We start from the raw sequence: 24,894 nt of genomic DNA on the forward strand, positions 1-24,894 counted from the left end.
GGTAGGAATTTTAGTATAGGGCTGTTCCTGTGTTCTTTGGCCATTGGGGGGAACAGATGTATGGACACCACCCACAAAATCTCCATCACTGCCCAGTCCAGCACCTGTGTTGAGTGCTAAGATCCAATGTGAAGCTTCTTAAGTGCATTTGGTTCAGTGCACTTAGAAGCCTTCTTTTGTGTCAGAACCCATAGGCCCCTGACAGAACCATCAATGACCAGAGAGAGATGTTGTGGCAGCTGCTCCCCAACCTTTCCTTGGTTTAAAAAAAGATCTGTGTGCTCTGAGGGAAGGCAGAACTGACGGGGCAGCCATTTCCAGACCATGAATGGACCTGAGGGAAAGGAGAAACGAGGGAGCCCAGGCCAGAGAACTTGTGTCATCAGCTCCTGTTTGGCCTGATTTTTCTTCTTTCTTTCTGGAAATAAGTAACATGGAAATGAGCACTAAACTCTAGCTAGATTCCACTATATTTGAAGCAGGCTTTACATTGTGCGAAAGATCACATTGCGAGCAAAAATTAACTGGTAAGCAAACATCAGGAAGATGGAATAAAGCACTGTCTGTGTGCAAGCTAACTATTTTTTTTTTTAATGAGCTGGAAAAACAACAACACATACTGATGTTTTCCTATCATGGAAAGTCATTAACAATAGTTTACCGTGAATGAAAAGTATACAAGCGCAATACTGACTCACTCCTGTCTCACTCCACTCTTCCTTGAGTCAAGTACAAGTCATAAGTCTTAGCTTACTATGGTATGGAAGCTAATACTCATGGTTTGCTTCTCTCTAGTCAAACCACAATGCTAAACCAATAGGTTTTCTTGGTTCACGAAGGGCCAGCTCACATGAAACAATAAACCAAAGCCAATAAAGGGGGGGGGGGGGAATGGCAAAACACAAAGGAAGTGATACAGTGATGCTGCTGCTTCATGGTAAGCCATGGTTTATTTGATGTGCAAGTAAGGTGTTAATAAGTGGATGTGTGCCACAGACTAAAAACAGATCAAAAATCATGAATGGTGTGGTTTCGATAAGATTCTCTTTTGGAAAACGCACAAATGGTTGCTCTACTTATGCTGGGTCAGTTTTAGACTAATCTTCCTCCATTTTCTTCTCAGTATATCTCACCCCCCCACACACACTTTGTTATTATTTACTTAGCGTCCAGTACTGGGAAGTGTGAAACCTCTGGAACATTTTGCTATCTATGGCACCCCTTGGGCATTTCTCCTGAGAAGGAATCTCCAAATTCACCAAGAATTTTACTTTGGCAAAATTTGGGGACTATCTAGAGATGTGGAGGCATCCCTCCAAAGACTTTTAGACACTATGCAGTCACACATCTGAGGCTTCCCTCAAAAGCCTTGCATGTTTTACCAGAGGAAGAGTTTCCAAATCTGGTTCAGAGTTTGATCTCTGAGTGACGCCTTTCATGGTCTCTTCTGCGCTGGCAGTGGGCTTAAGCAGGTCATCTCCTGTCTGCAGTCACCCTTTGTTCCCTCTTGCAATAAGATCAGCTTGCCCCACTTGTGCTATTTCTAGTGTTGGCAACTGTGTTTCACCCCAGAATTGAACAGCTGTCCTTTAGAGTACTAGGATAAGCCCATAAGGGACTAGTAATGACATCAGCCATTTCCTAAATAGCCGGAACACAGCTCTGTTGGAGGGAAGCATTATAGAGATGAATAATCACTAGTGACAAATCCTCGCAATAGTATTTCAACATCTAATTAGGGATGTTGTCACAGCTAGTGGCAGTTCTTCTTTGTAAAGCTTGCATGAGAAGTATCTCCTCTCTCCTCAATACAAGGCACTGCGGCTGACAGACCAGAAGCAGGTGATGTCTCAGGGGTCAGTGTGCAGCTGCCCAGAACAGTGAAGGAATGATTAAACGTCTTCCGTCTCGGTGGGAAGGATGTTCTCCGACTAATCCTAGTGAGATTTTGCCCTGTCATTCTTTCATTATATAAAAAAGCAGACTTGTGTACATGATATCTTATCTCTAAAATGGAAAGATCCAATATTACAATGGTAGCTTGCTTGTCTGTTTTTGCATTTTCAATAGAGATTTCAACATATTGTCGTCGGGAAAACTTGGGGAGCGAACAAATGAGCCTAGAGGGTATAATCAGTTCCATCTATATTATCATTCCTCCCTCACAATCTGAGCAGCTTACTTAGAGAATGTCAAACCTTGCCATTGGTGGAGAGCAGGTCTGCCCCCTCCCACAAAACGCTAGAATGAAGTCATGCGGAAGAGGCACACGGGTGCCCCAATGTGGTGTTGTTGGCATCCGTCAATCTTGAGAGACAATGGAGTGTGCCACCAGGACTGAACTCAAACCACTGGAGAATCACAGCATGTGCTGTGGCTGCAGGGACCCATAACTTGTAACTGCTCCCTCCTTCATTGTTTCTGTTGTATCAGCAGAACCGAAGTGCCCCTCCAAGGTGCAAGCCTAGGGAGTATGTATGGATGTCCTGGGCTTCCCAGACACACATCCCATCTTGGCCTCACTGATGCTGTTGGAAAGAAAGCAAAACAATACATTTGGCACCAGCTTGGCTGCCAGAGTTGCCAGAAGCAGGTGCCATCTGTCAGAAGTCCAGTTCCCGGCTTGATAACACAGTGAGGGTTGTTAATTAAAAAGGATGCTTTTTTTGTCAAAACAAACAGATAGCACCGGATGGCTTTAAGACAGCTTCCGCCATCATCAATCAAGATGACCCTTCTGAAGACTGCTGCCGGCGTGACCAGCAGCACCTGAACTTTCACTTCATACATCTTTCATTTTGCTTCCTATCTTGCAGCCCTCCCATTCGTTGAGACATCAGACTGAGTGGGTCAGCTCTCTCCTCTACCCCATTCTCTGAGAGGCTGTCTCTTAATGCTTTTCCACCTGTTTGTGTTTCCGGTGAGCTTTGCCCATGTTCTAGCTTGCTGTCCGCCATTCCCTTATCAGCCGGCATTCCTAGAGGCAGGGGAGTTGGCACCAGCCAATGTTCATCCTGCATGGCAGTTAACCCTCTCTGTTCCTGGCTGCTTTCTTCATTTGGCAGTAATCCTTCCCTGGGAGCTGGCTCATTCATGACACCATCCAACCATCATAGGTACTCCACTATGGATTTGGATAGGGTTTACTCCGTAGCCCTTTCTTCTCCCAGAGAAGTCCTACAAGTTGGCAGGCATGGAGTTTCCCTCCCAAAGCCTTTCTCATGAATGTGTAGAGCCACAAGGCAGCAGAGGTTTAGGGTCAGAGTTTTCCTTCTCCTATAGGGGCTACCTTCCCATCCACTCAGCTGTACATGCAGCCAATCAGAAGGGGTAATGTTGGTATAAACGTCTTTGCCACCTGCCCCTCCTCAGCTGCATTTGGCATGGCAACCCAGCTTTCCATGCTATGGACTGTTTGGGCTTCAGGGGAGCTGCTGCCTGGGAGGTAGATTTTGGGGGGAGGGGATCATTCTGTTTTAAAGCACAGCACTGGCCTGTTTGAAAGCCCCTTTAAAATTTCTAAACAGTTTTTGGAGATTAAAGGAGCAGCACTGGGAGCGGTAAACCACTGCTAAAATGGAGATTCCTCCCCTCCATTTTAAAAGTGGTTTCAGTGGAAACCACTCTCCTCTTCCAGAGTTAGGGACATTCTCACCACCAATAAGTTGATGGGCCATGAAGGGCATGTCTTGCTCCAGCAAAAGAACAGCCAGAAGCTCACTTAAAGTTCCTGATTGTTACTTTGAAGCCCCGCCCTTAACTGCTCCAAACACATCAGGTATGGGGGGGGGAGGTATGGCAGGCATGGCATGCCTCTAACAGCCTTGCAGATCAATTGGGGAGGCCTCGTGATCAAAGTTTGGCCTGCAGGTCAGAGGTCCCCCATCCCTGGACTAGACTGAGCCTTGAGCCAGACAGGTTTGCCCAACTTTGGAACCAAAGGTGAACGAGCATCGGCCACTTCCTAGAACAAGCTGCCGTTCATGCATGTTTATTTCCTGCTGCAGAACTTTAGGTAAGATAGCCTTGACCCTTTTACCCATCTTATTTTCCTTACGTCTTCATTCTGGTGGTGGCGAATTGAAAAGACATTTAACAGTCTTGAAGGCATAGATTGGGTCAGATGTTTCAAGAACCTTGCTAGATAAAAGGGACAGAAGTTTCTCATTTCAGCTCTGCAACAAAGTGTGCTTTCTGAAAGCCCCCAAACATGGTAATAAAATAGGTCTGCATCTATATTCTGAGTTTTAAAAGAAGGGTTCCAAATGCTTTTTTATATTCTTGTTTGGGCTTAAAGACCTCATGTGGAGAGATGTCACAATTCCTGACAAATGCAATTATACTTTTTACCACAAGTTTAAATGAGATGATTGCTATCCTCTCAAAAAAAACCAACAACAACCCATATTTCTCAGACACAATATGTATGCAAACACATGCAGATGCATAATAGGAACCTTTAGTTTCATACACTTATACATTTGTACTTCAACTTGCTCTTCAGGAAAATAGACTTGAGCCTAATCCTGTGTTTTTAACAGCAGGAAGTGCTAATTGTTGTGGGTTAAAATGCAGCTCTACTTCTCAGTGACCCTCACTTGGTTCATGAGAATATTGCAAAAATAATAAGTAAAGGTAAAGGTACCCCTGCCCGTACGGGCCAGTCTTGACAGACTCTAGGGTTGTGCGCCCATCTCACTCAAAGAGACCAAGGGGCAGTGCTGTCCGAAGACACTTCCGGGTCACGTGGCCAGCGTGACATCGCTGCTCTGGCGAGCCAGAGCTGCACACGGAAACGCCGTTTACCTTCCCGCTAGTAAGCGGTCCCTATTTATCTACTTGCACCCAGGGGTGCTTTCGAACTGCTAGGTTGGCAGGCGCTGGGACCGAACAGCGGGAGCGCACCCCGCCGCGGGGATTCGAACCGCCAACCTTTCGATCGGCAAGTCCTAGGCACTGAGGCTTTAACCCACAGTGCCACCCGCGTCCCAAAAAATAATAAGTAGATATCCATAAATTCCCATAATACCCCACAAAAGCAGTCCACAGCAGAAGCACATTCAGCAACAGAGTGCTGAAATAAAGTCTTCATAATGCACTGCGGCCTGACAAGAAGGGGTTTATAGAACTAAGACTTCAGGGTGAAAAGGCTTTCTCGCTTCCTTTGCTAGTTTTTAACTTGCAGAATGCCCTTAAAGGTGAACTTAGATCCTTGCCTACAGTTTAAAAATTCAGCCATATGATCAGCCGTGAAGGGGGGGAAATGTTTCTGTTCATGGACCACTGCATCTTCATGGAACTCAAAACTTTCACTGACTGAGCCTTTATCCAGAGTTTGTTTATATTGTTTCCATCCCTGTCATTCACATATCAAACCACAAATAGAGCATAGACTGCATGCAATGGGAACATTTCAAAGTTTTATATTCTTTAAGGGGGGAAAGACAGGATGAAGAAAGAAGGCAAGCTTTTTAAATTTTATTTTCAAACATGCATTTCTTTCTTGCATGCTGGCTGTTTTTCTTCTAATAGCTTGTTACGAACTATTAAGATAAAGCTTTTATGGGTGGAATTCAACATTGTGCAAAAGTAACTGCTTGCCAGACAGAACGGCCACTCATTTCCTCCCTCTGCTCTGTTTAAGGGTTGTCCCAAGAAGATTTGGGGAAGGTATGAAGGTAACATAGGGAGAGCACTGGTCCCACAAGCACAATTTGTTTGAATCAAGCATTAAAAAATAAAAATAATGAATGCTGTTAGGTGAATGCATCACCGATATTCCTGTATGGTTTTTGGAAAAGGGCTAAAATGTTGATTTCTCTTTCTTCAATATATTTCAAGTATTTAAGTTATATACCTCATTCTTCCAGGATTTGGACATGGGGCAGATAAGCAAATTCTATTCCTGTTTCCATTTTTCTTCTGAGTTTGCTGAAGCCCTAGTTGCAGTTGCTGAGCCCTCCATCAATAGAAGCCAACTACTATTGAAGGAGATAACAGTGTAAAAGGAAAATTACAAAGGTGACGAGAAATAGGAGGACAGGATGGTGTCACAATTGCAACAGAGTTGTGTCACGAGCACACGCTGTAAGGATGTAGAAAAACATGTTGTGTAAAGAGGAACACGTAGCCATACCATATAGCCACATAAGGAAGCAGCTATGCAGAAAACCGGAGCCAATGATAAACTGCCAAGAGGGCACTAGATGAGCCAAATAAGGGAATGAGGGGAATGGGGTGATGTGAAGGGTATAAAAGATGCTAGCTTGCTTGCTGTAAGTGCCGCCAGCCTTTGGAAGCAATTCTGCTGGTTGCCTCTGCGCAGAACTGAATAAATCCTTTCTCCATGAACCACACCCTGGTGTTCATTACTCTCCTTTCTCATTCCACGTGGGGCAACGCGCCAAGGGAGACGGGACAAGGTAAAAAGGCTTCACTATTAAAGACCAACTAAACAAGGAACACTTGACACCTGAACACCCCTCATTGGCTCTAGTTATGAAGCCTGAATATCTTAGTGAAGTTAGCTCCATTTAGACTGAAATGCAAGGGCACCTAAATCAGAAGAAAAAAATCATGTGGTAGGATTGTGTGTGTGGCCATTAATTGATCTAGAAGTGAGGTGGAGAAAGCTTAATGTAGCTTGAAGTTTTAATGCTTGGGCAGCTCCTTGCTGTCCACAAATCTTGTCCTACCAAATCCTGAGAGATCCACCTGGGCTGTTTTTTCTCCCAGTGGTCATGCAATGTGAAAGAAATACAAGAATATCTGATTCTATGGAATAATTATAAAAGTAAGTACTACTATCCTGATTTATTTCAATACAGCAGCATCAAGTGTTTTCCATTTACACAGCAAAGTTTGGCAGAAGTCTGAGAGTTAAACACCAGACATTGTCTGATGTGTTTAAAAAGAGGCTACGAAGTATCTTTCCATCCAAACCTCACAATCCAACAGTTTATGCAGAACGAATTTGTGAAAACATGAAATAAAATATGGCCTTTCAAAGTGTAGGCCTTAGTAAGATTCCTAATTAAAGCACAAAGCAGAACTTAAGTAAAGGGCTATATATCATTTCCAGCTTTCCCTTTTATCACTACATTTTTCACTCGGTTCCAGCCAGGATCTGAAACAACAAGCTGTCAGAATAAAAAGTGACACTGTGCACTAAAGAGAAATTGATGCAAGGATTGATTTAATAACGTGATACTCCTGTGTCATTTTCTCAGACTTTATGAAAGACTTTGGGCTTTGGTTCAGATAAAATTCTTGCAATTAAGGGAGAAAAAGTAACTTTCTGCCTGCTTATATGCTCAAATCATTCAACTCTTTCAAGGGAGACAGCAAATCTGCATGTCCATGATGGTGCTCTGGATTAGAACCGTGATGGCTCCTTCAACATCCCTACCAGGAAACTACAGAACATCAGTAAAGACCCCCCAAAATCTGGGGGGAATTCTATTTATCAAGTTGGGATCAAAACGTAGTCCATAGTTTCTCACAAAAGGAATGGAGAATTATTTCAAGTTGTAAGAGTAGAGCAGCGTTATCCAATCTGGTGACAACCAGAGGTAAACCTACAATTTACATGGGGTTTATGTTCCAGGGGATAGTGCCTAAAGCCAAAATCACGTATAGTCAAAACACACTGGGTGCAATGGCAGGTGGTATTCTCTCCCCCCCCCCGCCTCCCTTTTAATTCTTTTTGCCAAGCATGTAAAGCTGAATGCACACAAATTAAATGTTCATAAATTGAGGGCTTACTGTACTCTACACTTTGGGGCACAGGTGGTGCTGTGGTCTAAACCACTGACCCTCTTGGGCTTGTTAATCAGAAGGTTAGTGGTTCGAATCCCTGCGATGGGGTGAGCTCCCATTGCTCTGTTCCAGCTCCTGCCAACCTAGCAGTTTGAAAGCATGCCAGTGCAAGTGGATAAACAGGTACCACTGCAGAGGGAAGGTAAACAGTGTTTCTGTGCACTCTGGTTTCCGTCACAGTGTCCCATTGTGCCAGAAGCGGTTTAGTCATGCTGGCCACATGACCTGGAAAGCTGTCAATGGGTGAATGCCATTGGCCTGAGAAGCGAGATGAGCGTTGCAATCCCCCTTTCACTGGACATAACCATCCACGGGTCCTTTACCTTTACCTTACTCTGCACTTTAATTCCAGGAATTGGGGAACATTTTGTTCTGTTGAGGGTCACATTCGTTCAAGGGTAATTCATAGTAAGCCACATGCCAGCAGTGGCCAGGACCAGAGACACAATTCAGTGAAGGTTGAAGCATTCCTGGATTGCATTTCTTGGTTCATTGTTTAATGTTACATCCTTCTTGTCAGGACGACATATGTATACCATAAAATGCATTTTTCTGACTCACTGTCTAGAGTGATGCTAAGGGCCATCCTAGATTTGATGTTTGCATTGTACGGTGCCTGTGTCTCTACATGTGTTGCTGGACTTCAATTCCTATCCACAGTAGGCCAAGAGTCAGAGATGATGGGAGCTGCGCTATTGCAATGTATAGGAAGTCACACATTCCCCACCCATTTTAGCAAATGGTTGGCATGGGAGGGTGGAGTCAGGAAGGGGTCTTTAACATTTTATCACTACCGCTATCTCAGTTGGTCTAATGATATCTGGCAGACAATCAAGCCCTGATAAAAAGTAATAACTCTCCGGGAGTTTTATGTATGTATGGCTTCTCGCCTGCTCACATTTACAATACAGTGGTACCTCGGGTTAAGTACTTAATTCATTCCGGAGGTCCGTTCTTAACCTGAAACTGTTCTTAACCTGAAGCACCACTTTAGCTAATGGGGCCTCCTGCTGCTGCTGTGCCACCGCAGCACGATTTCTGTTCTCATCCTGAAGCAAAGTTCTTAACCTGAAGCACTATTTCTGGGTTAGCGGAGTCTGTAACCTAAAGTGTATGTAACCTGAAGCGTATGTAACCTGAGGTACCACTGTAGCTGGTCAGTCTGAAATTTCGCCCCTCCCACAGCAGGAAGGATGCCAAACCCACCTTTCCCCTCTTGCCCTTCCGTTGCCATCTGATCTTATCCAGACTCCTAGCCTGAGGACTGTGAAGCTGGCCTGCCCCCTCCCCACTGCTACTCGACCCACACTCTGACCTCTGCTTATCTGCTGATTGCCTAGCAACACTCTGGCTGCCTTCCAATTCTTCTTCATCTTGAGAGCTAATAGAGTTTTCCCCGGAAGGGGGGTTGAACTTCCCTTTCTCGACTCTGACAGGCAGCTTTCATCTGCAAAGTCCACGTTTGTTTAGTTCAATTTCCGAGTCTAGCTCTTCTCCTGTGCTCGGGGGGGGGGGGGGGGGGGAGACGACATTCCTGACAGTTGGATTCAGTCCCTCCACCATGCTGCTGTTTACAATGGCTTGGACCGGAGGACAAATTTTGGCCATCCCTGACATTATAATATAATTAATAGCCTCATACCTGACATTGTTCAGGAACTCAAGGAGCCAAAATTTCAGTGAAGTTGTGAAATCAGCTGTTAAAATCAGAGCAGTTTTGAAAAGGTCACTCCACCCTCTGGATTCAAAATAGTGTCCAATTGTATCGAAACTTAGATGAAAATGGAGTTACTGCTCTCAGGAACCACCATACAAAAAGTTGATTGTGGTAACTTAAGAGGTGTCCAAATGCCTAGCAAATAAACAACTTCTCAAAATATAAAGTAGATAAATACAGAACTTCTTAGCTGTCTCAAGATAATGATGATGATCGTCACCCTGCACATTCAAAACTAACCTGCCAAGGAGAATACCAGCTGGAACTGTATGACATAATCAGAATGCGAAATACTTGAACCAGCGTTTCTGAAAGAGAATCAGGAGGAGGATGAATTGAAAGGGGGGAAATGACAAGATTTAGTGTTTCATGAGATGAATGTCGTCCACGGGCCACTTGCTGCTTACTTTAGTGCAATCATCCTATTGTGGAATGATTGATCATGAAGAAATAGAATACGGCAGAATGAGGCACTGTAAATACCAGCCTACTTTCTCAGTTTGCATATCTTTGGAGATAAATTAAGAGATTTACTGCTGTAGATTGAGGGCTGGGTACAAGGTCTGTGTGTGGGGGGGGGGGACATCACAGTGAGCAACTTCATTTGAAAGCAGAACTAGAAAACTTCAGGCCTGTGGGCCAATTGTGGCCCCAAGCCTCTCTCATCGCAACGTGGTGAGCTCCCGTTGCTCGGTCCCAGCTCCTGCCAATTTAGCATTTTGAAAGCACACCAAAAATGTAAATAGATAAATAGGTACCGCTCCAGTGGGAAGGTAAACGGTGTTTCCGTGTGCTGGTTTTGCCAGAAGCAGCTTAGTCATGCTGGCCACATGACCCGGAAAAACTGTCTGCAGACAAACACCAGCTCCCTTGGCCTGTAAAGTGAGATGAGCATCATAACCTCAGAGTCATTTGCAACTGGACTTAACTGTCAGGGGTCCTTTACCTTTAAAAGGCGGCGGGGGGGGGGGCATCATAGTGAACAACTTCATATGAAAGCACGACTAAAAAACTTCAGACCTGTGTGCCAGTTGTGGCCCCAAGACTCTCTATCCGGCTATATCTCATTTTCCCAGGCTGCATTCAACACTGCTTTATCCTTGTGTATTTTTGCATGGTTGGAGTGTGTCCCTGAACCCTGATAATACCTTTTCCTAGCGAGGGAGGAGACTAGAGAGGTTGAAAATTGCTTGCAACATCCACATTTGCTGCTCTGCCTGCTTTTGCAGAACATTGGCCTATGGCCCCTGGAACATTGCCCAGACGGAAATGTGGCCCCGTGGGATAAAAATGTTTCCCATCCCTGCTTTAAAGGTGAAGAATAAACCCTTCCTCAAGGCCATATGGACTGGGTGGTCTGACATGTGTCCCACCAAACACAATGCATGTATCAGGGCCTTCCATGACCTCTTGGCATAGATGTTGAAATCCCATGCAGCCAATGAAGCTGGGACATTTATTGTGCTCCTGGTAGATGCAAGGGTGAGTTTGGCGCGGTTGCTTGTATGTTGTGCACGCCGGATTTAGAGGGGAATTCATGTTGCTAGTGTGCTTTTTAAAAGGTCTTTCCTAAATGGCACCTTGCATTTTTCTGCCTGTACAGTATCTCTACTGATGCTGCCCAGTTGGGTCTATTCTGGTCAAATGAGGAAAAGCCTAATTAGTACTCCATATGCTCAGTTTCATTTCTAAATTGAAAAACCGGCTTCATGCCACTGCTACAGCCACTGTTGTCATCTCCTGCTGCTGTGGATGGCACTGAAGCAGACAGTTTCCTCAGTCTTCTGCACTCAAGAATGTGCATCCCTGAAACATGCTCTGCTTCCTGAGAAATTTTTGGCAGGCACAAAAGCCGTCCTGCTCCAGTTTGCTTGAGAAAATATCATTCTGGAAATAAGCAACAGTAACAAAACAAGGATTTACCCTCTAGAAAGAAGCTTATTCGTTTTGCCAGCGTATTCTTTTCATTGTCTAATTTGACTGGAAGGGAGGAGACTTTAAAATATAAGTCTTCATTAAGGTGATTAGATGGTTAGAATTGTACTGGCCAAATATGGAGGAAGGATATGTCAATTTCGATTTTCTCGGCTTGTCATTTTTCCCATCTTAAATTCACTTCTCCACATTTTGCAGCAATTCATGATTTTTTAAAATCCTTGTGAAATTCACCATAATTTTAGAGTGAATTTCTCCCAATGGGCACATTTGTATATGCAGTTTTAACAAATGGGCACATTTCTGCAAGCAATTTCCATTAATATAAGGCATTCTGTGTGGTATTTTCACCAGTATATTCATTTTTATGCACACTTCGTCTCATATATGCACTTTCGTAAAGATTTCTTAGCTGTTGAACTGCATCACACAATTTAACAAAGTATGAATTTTGAAGCATAGCTGTGGTTCAATTTGTATATTGTTTTGGAAAGTCCTCATTCGATAGAGTAGCTTTCAATGATTTTGTTGTTTAGTCCTTTAGTCGTGTCCAACTCTTCATGACCCCATGGACCAGAGCACGCCAGGCACTTCTGTCTTCCACCGCCTCCCACAGATTGGTCAAACTCATGCTGGTAGCTTCGAGAACACTGCCCAACCATCTCGTCCTCTGTCGTCTCCTTCTCCTTGTGCCCTCCATCTTTCCCAACATCAGGGACTTTCCAGGGAGTCTTCTCTTCTCATGAGGTGGCCAAAGTACTGGAGCCTCAGCTTCACGATCTGTCCTTCCAGTGAGCACTCAGGGCTGATTTCCTTGAGAATGGATCGGTTTGATCTTCTTGCAGTACAATGGGACTCTCAAGAGTCTCCTCCAGCACCATAATTCAAAAGCATCAATTCTTTGGTGATCAGCCTTCTTTATGGTCCAGCTCTCACTTCCATACATCACTACTGGGAAAACCATAGCTTTTAGTATACGGACCTTTGTTGGCAAGGTGATGTCTCCGCTTTTTAAGATGCTGTCTGGGTTTGTCATTGCTTTTCTCCCAAGAAGCAGGCGTCTTTTAATTTCGTGGCTGCTGTCACCATCTGCAGTGATCATGGAGCCCAAGAAAGTAAAATCTCTCACTGCCTCCATTCTTTCAATGATACCTAGACTGAATTTCTTTCCCCTCCTTGACAGTAATTGATTTTAATGAGACTGAAGAATCCATAAATTTTGATGGATTGTACTCTTTAATCCACTAATGGGTAACCTGTGAAGTCCAGGCGTTTCTGGGTTCCAACTCACATTAGCCCCAATCAACATGGCTGATTGTCAGGGAAGATGGGAGTTGTAGTCTAGCATCACTTGGTGAGCCACAGTCTCCCCATTCCTGCCTCAATCCTGCCAAAATCCATGCTGTGCCTATACTTTGTTGATGTTGTCTTTCATAAATATGTCACAGGTAAAATGTGTTAAGCATAATTATGCTTTCTGGCTTTTTAATGAGGAAGTAAAAAAAAGCTGAAAAGTAAGGACTGTTATATGCCTTTAAAAAGATAAAACGTCTGTTACAAGCTTTATTTTGATCGCGTACAAGGCCAAAACTGCATGAATGATTTTAACTGACACGGAAAAGCAGTCATCTCATTCCCGTCCTTGTTCTTTGGATGATAAAAAGAATGCCTTATTGCGCCTCATGATCATCTTGGCAACCTACATGAACATAACAATAGCAAGCTGAAGTGCCATTTTTTTCTTCTCCTGCGTGCAACACGAAACATAACACTTATTCACAAAATGACAATTAGCATTCAGGAGATTGTCATTTTTAGTAAGTAGAGATTTCATTTACACGAGTAAACAAGACATATATAGCACAGCCTGCATTTCAGAGATGTGGTTCAGGATTCTCTCCAAAAACAGAAAATCTTGGAATTTCTTTGGTGAAGCTTTTAGAAAAAGTCACTAAAATCAGAGGGAAATGATACCCAATACAGAAAATACCAATCTGATGGAGTCAATTTAGTCATAGACTGTGTACACACGACATTTTATTCTAAAATCAATGGTAACTGAGCACTTGTTTTGTGTACATAGTCGATGCACAATCCAGATCTCTTGCATGTTTTTTGCTCATAAAAAGTGAGAAACTGGTTTCATTCTAAGTATAAAAGCTCATTGCACTTTGATTCTTCACTACTCTGAAGTGTATCCATTTGAAAACAGATACGGGGCTGGGATGCTGCCGTGACTTGGTTTGAGCCCTGTAGGATGACTGTATGCATATTAAATAGCTAACATTGTCAAATCTCCTTGCAAAAAAATCTGGATGAATGCTCAATAAACTGGGCATTTGGAATTCTCATCACTTTGTTAATGTGTATCCACTGAAGAGCATTACACCTGAAGAAAGATGAGATGGTAGATTTTTGTTTAGGACAACACATTCAAAAGTGCCATGGTTCAGGGGTACCAACTTGAATAAAATATTGTGGAGGCCTAGGTAAGCCCCGCCCCACATAAATCGATCACATGACGCAGTGCACCCACACCATTTGAATGGGAATACCCATCAACTTTGTGGGGGCCTGTCCCCCCAAATATTTTGTTGTGGGGGCCAAAGCCCCCCCCCCAGCTCCTAGGAGGTGGCTCTGATGACATGGTTTGATGGCGCAGTCATTTGGTGACCAGTGCGCATGGGTGAACCAAGATTGAGTGTTCTATGAATGTGAATGTTCAGAATGGTATTCTAGATCTTCGTTGATACGTGGAAAACTAACTCCTTGCTTTATAATGGCAAGCTGCTATGTCTCAAAACAGACAGCATAACAAGCTTTCTGACCTCAGCTCGTTTTCACCACTGAGAGCAAATGAAAGTGACATACAAGGTGTTTAGGGAAGCTTTTAATGTTTGATGCATTGCTGTATTTTAATATTGTGTTGGAAGCTGCCCAGAGTAGTTGGGGAAACCCAGCCAGATGGGCGGGATATAAATTATTATTATTATTATTATTATTATTATTATTATTATTATTATTATTTGCTGCAACACTTACACAATTGTTTACAGGGGACTATATATGTGGCCCCCATGCATTTTTGAAGCAGGAAAGGTTTAAACCCTGTAGCTGTTCAGATGATAATATCACACTTTGGAGAAAATGGAAAACATTTTGTACCTTGACCCTGAAAGACTTTGATAACGCTTCACCCACTTTGAACTAGAAATATTTTTCAGCCCAGACACTAATCCTTTCCATTGTCTCTTGCTTCTCTGACTTCAAAGAATTGTTTAGGTTCTTTGTTGTCTCATTCACAACTGACATTAACATTTGCATCAGTATTATTGCTTTACTTGCTTTGCTAATTTAGCTTATCTAATTAGAAAGCTTCTATTTTGGGAGCTTGAACTTTTCTTTCATTGCTCTTTAGCTAAAAATCCAGAGCTTCCAATCTGGACAACCTAACATTCATATGGATGCCATCAATTACTTTGGATGACAACATAATCCACTAAAGCAGGGGTTGCTAACTTAATCAGTGGCTAGAGAAATACCATTCCAGAACATCTGGAGGGCTACAGGTTAGTCATCCCTGCACTAAAAGGGTTCTATGGTCCGATCCAGCCATCACCAACATGCAGACCTTGAGGTCTTCTGTGGTGTTCACAAAGCTTCTGTGGTGGTGGGATAGTATCAAAGACAGGAGTCCCTGCTCCAACTTGGATCATTTCTGTCGTGCATTTTTATTTAGTTCATCTTTTTGAGTCATTAAAACTAGAAGCAGTTTGCATTCAAGTCCATGAGGCTTCTGAATGCAACTGAGTGCTTGATGTGGGGGAGCTCTGAAGCGTATTTTTCCATGTATAAGACTAGGTTTTTCCCTAAAAAAACAATGTCCAAAATTTGGGGGCATCTTATGCATGGATAGCTCTTCCCCCATTTTCTTAAATCAGAGTCCCCCAAAATAGGGGGCGTCTTATACATAGGGGTGCCTTATAGATGGAAAAATACCGCAAGTAGTTTGACTTGGCTACCACTGCCAGTTTGTTTCACGGCCCAATTCAAGGTGTTCACACTAGTAATTAAAGCTCTAAATGACTTCAGCCCCAGATATCTGAAAGACTACCTCCATCCTTAAAGACCACCTTGGGTCTTAAGATCAGCAGAGGGAGTCCTCTTGGTAGTTCTATGGTCCTCAGAAATTCAGAAAGTAGCAGCTTGGAAGAGAGAATTCTTTGTGGCAGCCCCTAAGCTGTAGACCCCTTCGATATAGTGTTGGCATCGGGCTATTTCATTATGTAGTTTGTTTTTCGATGACAAAGACACACCTTTTTACGCTGGACTTTGGCACCTGCTTTGGGGGGGGGGGCTACCCTATTTCTGTGACTGGAATTCGTTTGAACTGTTTTAAAAACTGAATTCTATCTTGCTGTAACCTGCCCTGGGAACCTATGGTGAATGGTTGGCAAAAGAAAATGTAATAAGCAACAACAGTAATGGAGTACTGGGAAGAGGCCCTGGGTTTTATCTACTTCTTTCTATATTGTGCTGAACATCTGAGTGAGGTTATATGTAATGTAACAAACAGTCCAAGAAAGAAAGAAAAAGTTAGTTCTGGGAAACTAACTTTTTGACAATCACTAAGAACTTTTACATTTTCTTTCCTTGCATGCACTCGGTGTTTAATTTGGATTTAATAGGGTAGCAAGTACTTGTTAAATACAAATCTGATTACTAAGTAGATATTTATTGGTGCTTAGCAAAGATCATAATAATGTGTCATCTTGTTATACAGTTTGTAAGCCTCAATAAAGAGAATGTGACACTTTGTTTAAGTTAGGGGTAAAATATTTTCACAACCATAATTTCATGATCATAAATGAAATTGCAATTAAATATTGTAATTCCGTTCTAATTTACATTTTGTTTACAGGATTAGAAGTCTACTTAATGCAGATTCTGATTTACCTTGCCTATAGATTTCTGCATTAGAAAAAATGCTGCTTTGTTAATGTCCACCTCTAAGAGTGCATGAGCCTGTTTGCTTAAAACTCTCACTGTGTTCAAGCACCCACATACTCTAGCCTCTCTCATGCACAAACCTTATAAATTAACTGGCTTGCATTATTCTACAAGGAAAAAGAGGACTGGATAATTACAATCTTTGATAAGCTTCTCAGACGCTCAAGAACAGCGGTTATGAAATTGGTATACTGTCACAAAATATGTTCACTGGTCACAGTATCCCAACAGTCACAACACTATAATATCACACACAGCTCAACGGGGTGGGTGGGGGTGGGGTGGGGTGGAGACTTTATTAGAAGATCCTGGTGACCACATTTAAATTTAGATTTTTGGTTTTTTTATTAAAGATTTTCTTGTTTTACAGAAATATGTGTAATGTCTCTCGTATTTTTTCCATGTAACATTTTTACAAATCCATTTCATTTGTTGAGACATTGGGGGGAGGGGGGAGGGGGGAAGATGGGAGGGGTCGGGTGGCGATGTTTCTATTATGCTTAATGTATGTAGGGTTTGGTGTCAGCGTTGCTTGTGCTGTTCACTTGTGTTCCTTTGGTGGTGAGAGAGGTTGGGGTTGGCCTAGGGTGTGGTTGTTTGTTTGTAATTGGCTGTGGTGATCTTTGTTTTCATGTGTGAGTGGGGTGGGTGGGTGTTTTGGATCAGGTTAGCCATATTGATTTATATGCTGTTGGTGGATTATTGTCATTGTCTTGTTGGGCTGTGTATGTGATAAAGGGGAGCCATCTTCTGTTTGTCCCCGTGTCAGTTTCAGTATATTGGTTAATTTTTCTAATAGGGCTGTTTCCCATACTATTTGGTACCATTGGTCCATGCATACTCCTGATGGTGACCACATTTAAGAAACCATGCTGAAATGCTCATAATGTGACCACCGTCTGTGAAATGACACCTTTCGCTTTGGACAGCTTAAAATGTTGTAAGCATTTCGAAGCTGAAATGAATGGCAATGATAGTGTTCATTCCCCTCCACCAGTACTCAAGAAAAGGCCCTCAAATGAGTCATGATTCTAAAGCACACATAATTCAAATTCTTATAGATATATTATGAGTATGCTATCTTGATCAGCAGCTGCACATCTGTATGGGATAGCTCTCATTCCCTGCCATATAACTGAACATGAGAGATTATATCACAATGAAGGCCACCACTGACTTGCAATTTGAATCAAGGTCACCCAGGTCCGCAGCCACCACTTTGCCCACTGGACAGCATTGGCTTTCACAACTTTGAGGTGTATTCTTCCAGTTATATGGCTATGTGACTGGTTTTCGAGTGGCAGAAGGAGTGTTGTCCCATCTAGGATGAACCAGGCAAAGAAGCCACCAGCAGCAGCTCAGGCTGTGAAAACACAGCACAAGATATGGAAAAAAAAATATGTATGGAATCAGAGCTAAAGAGGATTTGTGCAGTCCATGGTAGTGGTAGAGCAGACAGCATGTAGCTCAAAGTTCAGTAGGGCCATAGTCAATGAGAGGCAGAGGCAATTCATTCCAGTTTAGTCCCCATCTTTTCTGATGAGTTCTACAAAGGCAAAACTGAGGCTAAGTAAGAGGTATCTGGCAGCCTTGAACTGGATGTATGGAAGAAGGCAGGCAGGTGAGGGCAATTCAGCTTGGTGGTGCCATTTCCTAATTCTGGACCAGAAGAGAACAAAAGATACATGTGAAATGGACCCTGAGAAATGTTTGTCTGAAAACCCCTATACATGTGCCACCTGATAAAGAACCTTCACTTTTGGTGAAATGCAGAAATCGCTTAGATGAGTCCAACTCACACCTCCTGAAATATTGCTACACAGTGGTACCTTGGTTTGCAGATGTCTTGGTTCGCATACATTTTGGAATACAAACACGTCAAACCCAGAAGTGTGTGTCCTGGTTTGCAACCTTTTTTTTTTTGGATTACAACCCATTGTTTTTTATTACGAACAATTTATTTTTGGAGGCCTCATTGGCAAAAGCGCGCCTTGGGTTACAACCTGTTTTGGTTTACAAACGGACCTCTGGAATGGATTATAGTTGTAAACCAAGATACGACTGTATTTAAAATTATAATTGCTATAACTACCCTTTGATTTCTTGCAGAAGTATTTGCCTGAACAGGACCCACCAAAATATGCTTCAATTTCAGGGGAGTATGTGTGTGTGTGTGTGTGTGTGAAAGAGAGAGAGACAGACAGACACTCAGACAGACAGACAGACCTACTGGAAACAAAGGTAAAACATGGGTGGCGCTGTAGTCTAAATCTCTGAGCCTCTTGGGTTTGCTGATAAGAAGGTCGGCGGTTCGAATCCCCATGATAGAGTGAGCTCCCATTGCTCTGTCCCAGCTCCTGCCAACCTAGCAATTCGAAAGCACGCCAGTGCAAGTAGATAAACAGGTACCTCTGCAGTGGGAAGGGAAATGGTGTTTCCGTGTGCTGCTCTGGTTCACCCGAAGCAGCTTAGTCATGCTGGCCACATGACCCAGAAAGCTGTCTGCGGACAAACACCGACTCCCTCAGCCTGAAAGTGAGATGAGTTCTGCAACCCCATAGTCGCCTTTGACTGGACTTAACCGTCCAGGGGTCCTTTACCTTTTACCTTACTGGAAACATTTTGTTAACGTCAGTGAACTTCCTTTGTTTCCCCTTGAAATTCTAGAACTGTTTCTCCTAAATAGGGTCTACCAATTTCACCTCAAATTTCACTTTAGGAGAAAGCTGGTGGCAACTCTGTTTGAAAAGAACAAATAAAATTCTTTCTTTGAAGCATGCAGGGGAACACTGGCGAGTGAAAACTGCAAGTAGTTCCAGGCAAGTTCAATTATATAATCCTAGTTTAGGCACTATTGAACATCCCTGTATTCTGAACCCTGTAAATTATTACAGAACAGCACACATTTTTCTCTCTCTTTGAAGCAGTAAACATCCATTACATGCTGACGACAGTATACAAATATGCCACTGATCCCTGGGTCCTTGATAGGATGCCAGCCTCTCAGTATCACTATTTGCATAAACAGCTGGAGTTTTCCTGGACCTCTTTCTGTCATATAGCTGGATGCCTTCCTGACTGTTTGTACTTCATCATATCTCAAATGAGCCTGTGTGTTTATGATCTCTCTGACAACTTCATATATGCAGGAACGGATAAAGTCCCCAGTCACGTTTAATTTAAGCAGGTTTGGAAATAAATTAAGTGGAATGGTGAATCGGAACCACCAGGGCAGACTTTGCATTTTCCGGGAAAGACCTACATGGGTAGAAAATTGAAATCTGATGAAACTTTGTGGCAGATGACTAGCACCTGATGTTGAAAGCAGGTGGAATGATGATGGGGGAAGAAAGGAAGAGGGAGATTTTTAAAATTCTTGGTGTCTGGACAGGAGCTCAGGGGAGTTTGGGAATGGGTGAAAAACAAGCATCAAGATTACCTCTCACAGTTGTTCCTGCCACATTGCCATATTGCTCTGCCACACCCTATCTTGCCTCCCTCAGTTCCACTGAACGGGTGGGGGGGGCAAGTATGGGACAAATCACAAACATACATCCCCTCAGCAGTCTTCTATGAAACATGTGAAATAGTGGCTTGGGCTGAGCTCAACAAACTCACGCTCTTAAATTCCCATGCTTAGGGAATTTAAGAGAGCCAGTGTGGTGTAGTGGTTAAGAGCGGTAGTCTCGTAATCTGGTGAACCGGGTTCGCGTCTCCACTCCTCCACATGCAGCTGCTGGGTGACCTTGGGCCAGTCACACTTCTCTGAAGTCTCTCAGCCTCACTCACCTCACAGAGTGTTTGTTGTGGGGGAGGAAGGGAAAGGAGAATGTTAGCCGCTTTGAGACTCCTTCGGGTAGTTATAAAGCGGGATATCAAATCCAAACTCTTCTTCTTCTACACAGCATCACACTAAGTGAAGAGGAGGCACTCTACATGGGGCTACCTTTGAAGGCGAACCAGAAACTACAACTAATCCAGAATGCGGCAGCCAGACTGGTGACTGGGAGCAGCCACCGAGACCATATAACACCAGTCCTGAAAGACCTACATTGGCTCCCAGTACGTTTCCGATCACAATTCAAAGGGTTTGTTCTGAATTAAATGGCTTTGGCCCCATATACCAGAAGGAGCGTCTCCACCTCCATTGTTTAGCCTGGACACTGAGGTCCAACTTCAAGGGCCTTCTGGTGGTTCCCTCATTGCAAGGAGTGAGGTTACAGGGAACCAGGCAGAGGGCCTTCTCGGTGGTGGCGCCCCGTCCTGTGGAACGACCTCCCATCAGATGTCAAGGAAATAAACAACTATCTGACTTTTAGAAAACATCTGAAGGCAGCGCAGTTTAGGGAAGTTTTTAATGTTTGATTTTTTTGTGCTTTTAATTCTGTTGGGAGCCACCCAGAGTGGCTAGGGAAACCCAGCCAGATGGGCAGGGTATAAATAATAAATAAATTGTTGTTGTTGTTGTTATACTTTTTCTTTGCTTTATATCAACAATGGGAAACTTGTGATCCACCAGGTGTTGCTGAACCCAATTAGGGATCTTGAAGAATTTATTTGTTTCAGCACTCTCCTTGCTGAACATCAAGTGCATGACAAAGCAACTCTTTAAAAAATAATAATTAAAAATTTATTTACAACATAGTCCACAACAACTCATACATACAAACAAACCCACCACCATTGACAATTTCATTATCAAAATTAAACTCCTATTCCCTTACATGAAGAAAACAAACATCAGAATAGAAGACTTCCTTCATCCTGTAAGTGGCCTCCTTATTTACTTCTTGTATACTGTTTCTTTTATATGTGATTATTACAATTTTTCCTAGTTATGACTTAACCACAAAGTCTCCTGTAGAAATTAATCAAAACAAGTCCAGGTATATATTTTGGGGCACTGTTTGGTAAAGTATTCTCTGTATTTTCCTTATTCTTTTTGAAATTCTTGTCTGGGTTGTCCCCTAATTACCTCTGTTAATCTGGCCAGTTCAGTAATAATATAATTTATCCTGCCATTCCTTTTTTGTTGGCACAAATTCTTTTTTCCAATTTCTGGCAATTAAGGTCCTCACCCTGCCTGTGGCATAAAGGAATGTTTTCCGATCTTCCTTTGCTATACCCGTGTCTGTTATTCCCAATAGGAAAGCTTCTGTATTTTTCACAAAGTTATAATTAAACATTTTTTTAAAGTTCGTCATATACTATATCCCAGAAGCTTTTGATTTTTTCACAGGTCCACCAGATATGTATGAGCAACTCTTATTCCAGTAGGCATTTTTAGGTACAGTGGTACCTTGGGTTACATACACTTCAGGTTACATACGCTTCAGGTTACAGACTCTGCTAACCCAGAAATAGTGCTTCAGGTTAAGAACTTTGCTTCAGGATGAGAACAGAAATCGTACTCCGGTGGCGCAGCAGCAGCGGGAGGCCCCATTAGCTAATGTGGTGCTTCAGGTTAATGTCTAGGCTTCTGTTTGGTTTTATGACTACTTTTTATTGTTTTATTCTCCGTAGCCTTATGAGATACCTTCAGAAGTGGAAAAGAATAAAGAGTAAACCCTACACAAATTTAGAGTGGAGTCCCTAAGACTGTTGGATGGCACTTTGTATGCCTCCTTCAAGCAGCTCCTGTACGCAAGAGGGGTTGTGTAGCAAATACAGCTCTGTCCTTCAACCATGCTATCTAAAGTGGTTGCCTCATTCTGCCTAATGGTAAAGGTAAATGGACCCCTGACCATTAGGTCCAGTTGTGGCCGACTCTGGGGTTGCGGCGCTCATCTCACTTTATTGGCCGAGGGAGCTGGCATACAGCTTCCAGGTCATGTGGCCAGCATGACTAAGCCGCTTCTGGCAAACCAGAGCAGCACACAAAAATGCCGTTTACCTTCCCCCTATTTATCTACTTGCACTGACGTGCTTTCAAACTGCGAGGTTGGCAGGAGCAGGGACTGAGCAATGGGAGTTCACCCCGTTGCGGGGATTCGAACCGCTCACCTTCTGACCGGCAAGTCCTAGGCTCTGTGGTTTAACCCACAGCACCACCCGTGTCCCTCTGCCTAATGGTAGAGCTGGCCTTAGTGATGCTACATATTAATCTGGGGCAGAACAGCAAATCAGGCCAGTTCCTATCATAATTTGTAATTCCTGAAGCATCCCAACCTAGGAGTGTTTCAGAGGCAGCATAGACACCCCCCTGCCCCACCACACCCCCACATTGCTTGGCCCTACTTTTCACAGTAGCCCCCTCTATTGCAGATTAAGTCTGATGACTTCTGGCAGCATGCTCATAGCTTGAGGGCAACATTTTCTCTTCTCTTTTGTCATTCCTGACCAGCACATCCTTTTTGGGGGTTAGCTTTCCTGTTCTGTGCTTCGCTGCTTGCGTTTGCCATGAGTTTGATTTCCGTGTTGTTTTTGCTCCATGCATTGTGCGATGTTTTGGGTCTCCCTAAGGCAGTAAGCTCCAGCAGATTTCTCTAATTTGTTTTGTTGAGCATGTCCCCCCCACTCCCTCCGCTCACCCAGGCCTTCCTTTTGGATATGCTTACACAATCATCAAAAACAGCAGTTTAAATTCTAGGGTTGTTGTTTTCTATGTTGGCTTTGTAACTTTGGGCTATGGTAAGTGCTTCTTGCTGGCTGGACGTCAGATGATGCTGGCATTACTGTTTTGTTGAATTATTGCTATACTCAACCTTACACAATCCAGCAGGAATTATTGGTGGAGTCACTGTTTTCCTTATGACAGGCATGGAGAAAACCTGTTTGAGAGAGTGTGTTCTCCTTCATGGAGAGCACGTGTTGCGGTGGGGGCCTCCAGGACACTCCAAAGTTGGAGGGCGGGCTAATTGATCGTTGGCCACTGATCCGATTGGGGCTTCCCTTGTTGTTGGGAAGAAGTTAATTTCATTTATTGATTGACAGCCAGAAATACTAAAACTCCTTGCACGAGGCTAGGGCTTCCTCTTTTCGCCCATGCATCGGATTGCCCGTCCCTCCCTCCCTAGAATAGGGTTGTTTGCTTTGACCTTGCTATGCCTGTCATGGGGTCATCTGCTTTGGAGCGGGGGCCTGGTAGGAATTTTGTCCATCTGGCTGATTGGCTGGGGCCATTTGGTTTTTGCCTACTGCGTAGCAAATCATCACAACTTGTAAGGTTTGTGGTTAGGCATTGGTTTATGGTTTGGTTGGTTAAGGGGCATGGATTGGCTGTGCCTGCCCCTCTAATGCTGCTGCTGCAAGGGATTCCGTTAAAGGAACTGGGAGCTAACTATTGCTTGTCCACTCTGTCAAGGGGGCTCAGGCCATAGCAATGAGCTCCTGGTTGCATTTGGGGTGAGGGCAGGTTCCCTGCTCCGCGTAACCCCCAAGTGTATTCCCCCATTCTGACTTTTGCATCATGCGGAATGTCAGTCTGTCCCCCATGGTGGGGGCAGATAGTTGCAACCAATGCCTACGCAACCACTCACAAATTTGTATTTTAATAAAGTTGTGGCCAAAATTATGCCAAAAATCTTAAACAAAAATTTCTGTGTGGTGTGTGAGTTATTTGGGGTTGACCTGGGGACCTTGACACGCAATGAATAGTTTGGAACTGCTGAGGAAGGGATGTGGTTGGCAAAGAGCCTTAAAGACCCTTCAGTTAGTGTGCATTCAGTCTTGGGGAATATTGTATTCATTTTCCTGATTATAATGCTAATACAGCGGAACCTCGGTTGTCAAACGTAATCTGTTCCGGAAGTCCGTTCAACTTCCGAAACATTCGACAACTGAGGCGCAATTGCCGGTGGGAAAATTCCTTTAACAAAATGGAGAAACACGCCTCGGAAGCTGCGAGGCACTTTTGAAAATGGAAGCATTCACTTCTGGGTTATTGGCATTTGGGTTCCAAATTGTTTGGCTTCTGAAGCGTTCGACAACTGAGGTTCCACTATAATCCTCTCCAATTTTGTTTCCACATGGCAGTACCTGAAACTGTGGCTTTTTGACTCATATACCAGCATATGTTACCTTAAATTTCAATCACCTCAGTGGACATGATATGACACAACAATGATTATCATCGGACAACGATGGGACTCCCTCACCCTTTCTGCGCATGATACCCCCTTAAAACATTTGTCTCTTCCAAAGTCTCTCAATAAATTTGGGATAAGTAACATCTAGGGGTGCCCCTTGTACATTGACTTGGTAGATCTGACAAAGACTTTTGACCTTGTCAGCCCCAAATAACTCTTTACACTGTTCAACAAGTTAGTTAATTTTGTTAACTGTTTCTTAACTGTTTTAATTGTTATGCTTTTAAATTGTTTGTCTGTTGTATTTTTAACTGAGGATGTTTTAATGTCGCAATGGATTTATTATTGTGCATTTTAATTCTGCATTGATTTTATAGTTGTAAACCA

The 24,894-nt window shown here is 43.3% G+C and overlaps 1 long non-coding RNA gene across 2 annotated transcripts in view; it reads left to right on the forward strand.

Annotated features, from left to right (window-relative positions):
• LOC310685725 overlaps window positions 1–24,853 on the forward strand; it is a 39,181-nt gene extending 14,328 nt beyond the window's left edge. Inside the window, exons 4-5 of one of the 2 annotated variants that reach the window (XR_014515435.1) lie at window positions 6,736–6,793; window positions 24,455–24,853. This is a non-coding gene — a long non-coding RNA (uncharacterized lncRNA). Of the gene's footprint in view, window positions 1–6,735; window positions 6,794–7,336; window positions 7,442–24,454 lie in introns of those variants that run through there. The other variant, XR_014515436.1, reaches the window with a different exon arrangement.
• Window positions 24,854–24,894: the final 41 nt, after the last annotated feature.

This window comes from Podarcis tiliguerta, assembly GCF_965153285.1.
Source record: "Podarcis tiliguerta genome assembly, chromosome: 9".
Taxonomy (NCBI): domain Eukaryota; kingdom Metazoa; phylum Chordata; class Lepidosauria; order Squamata; family Lacertidae; genus Podarcis; species Podarcis tiliguerta.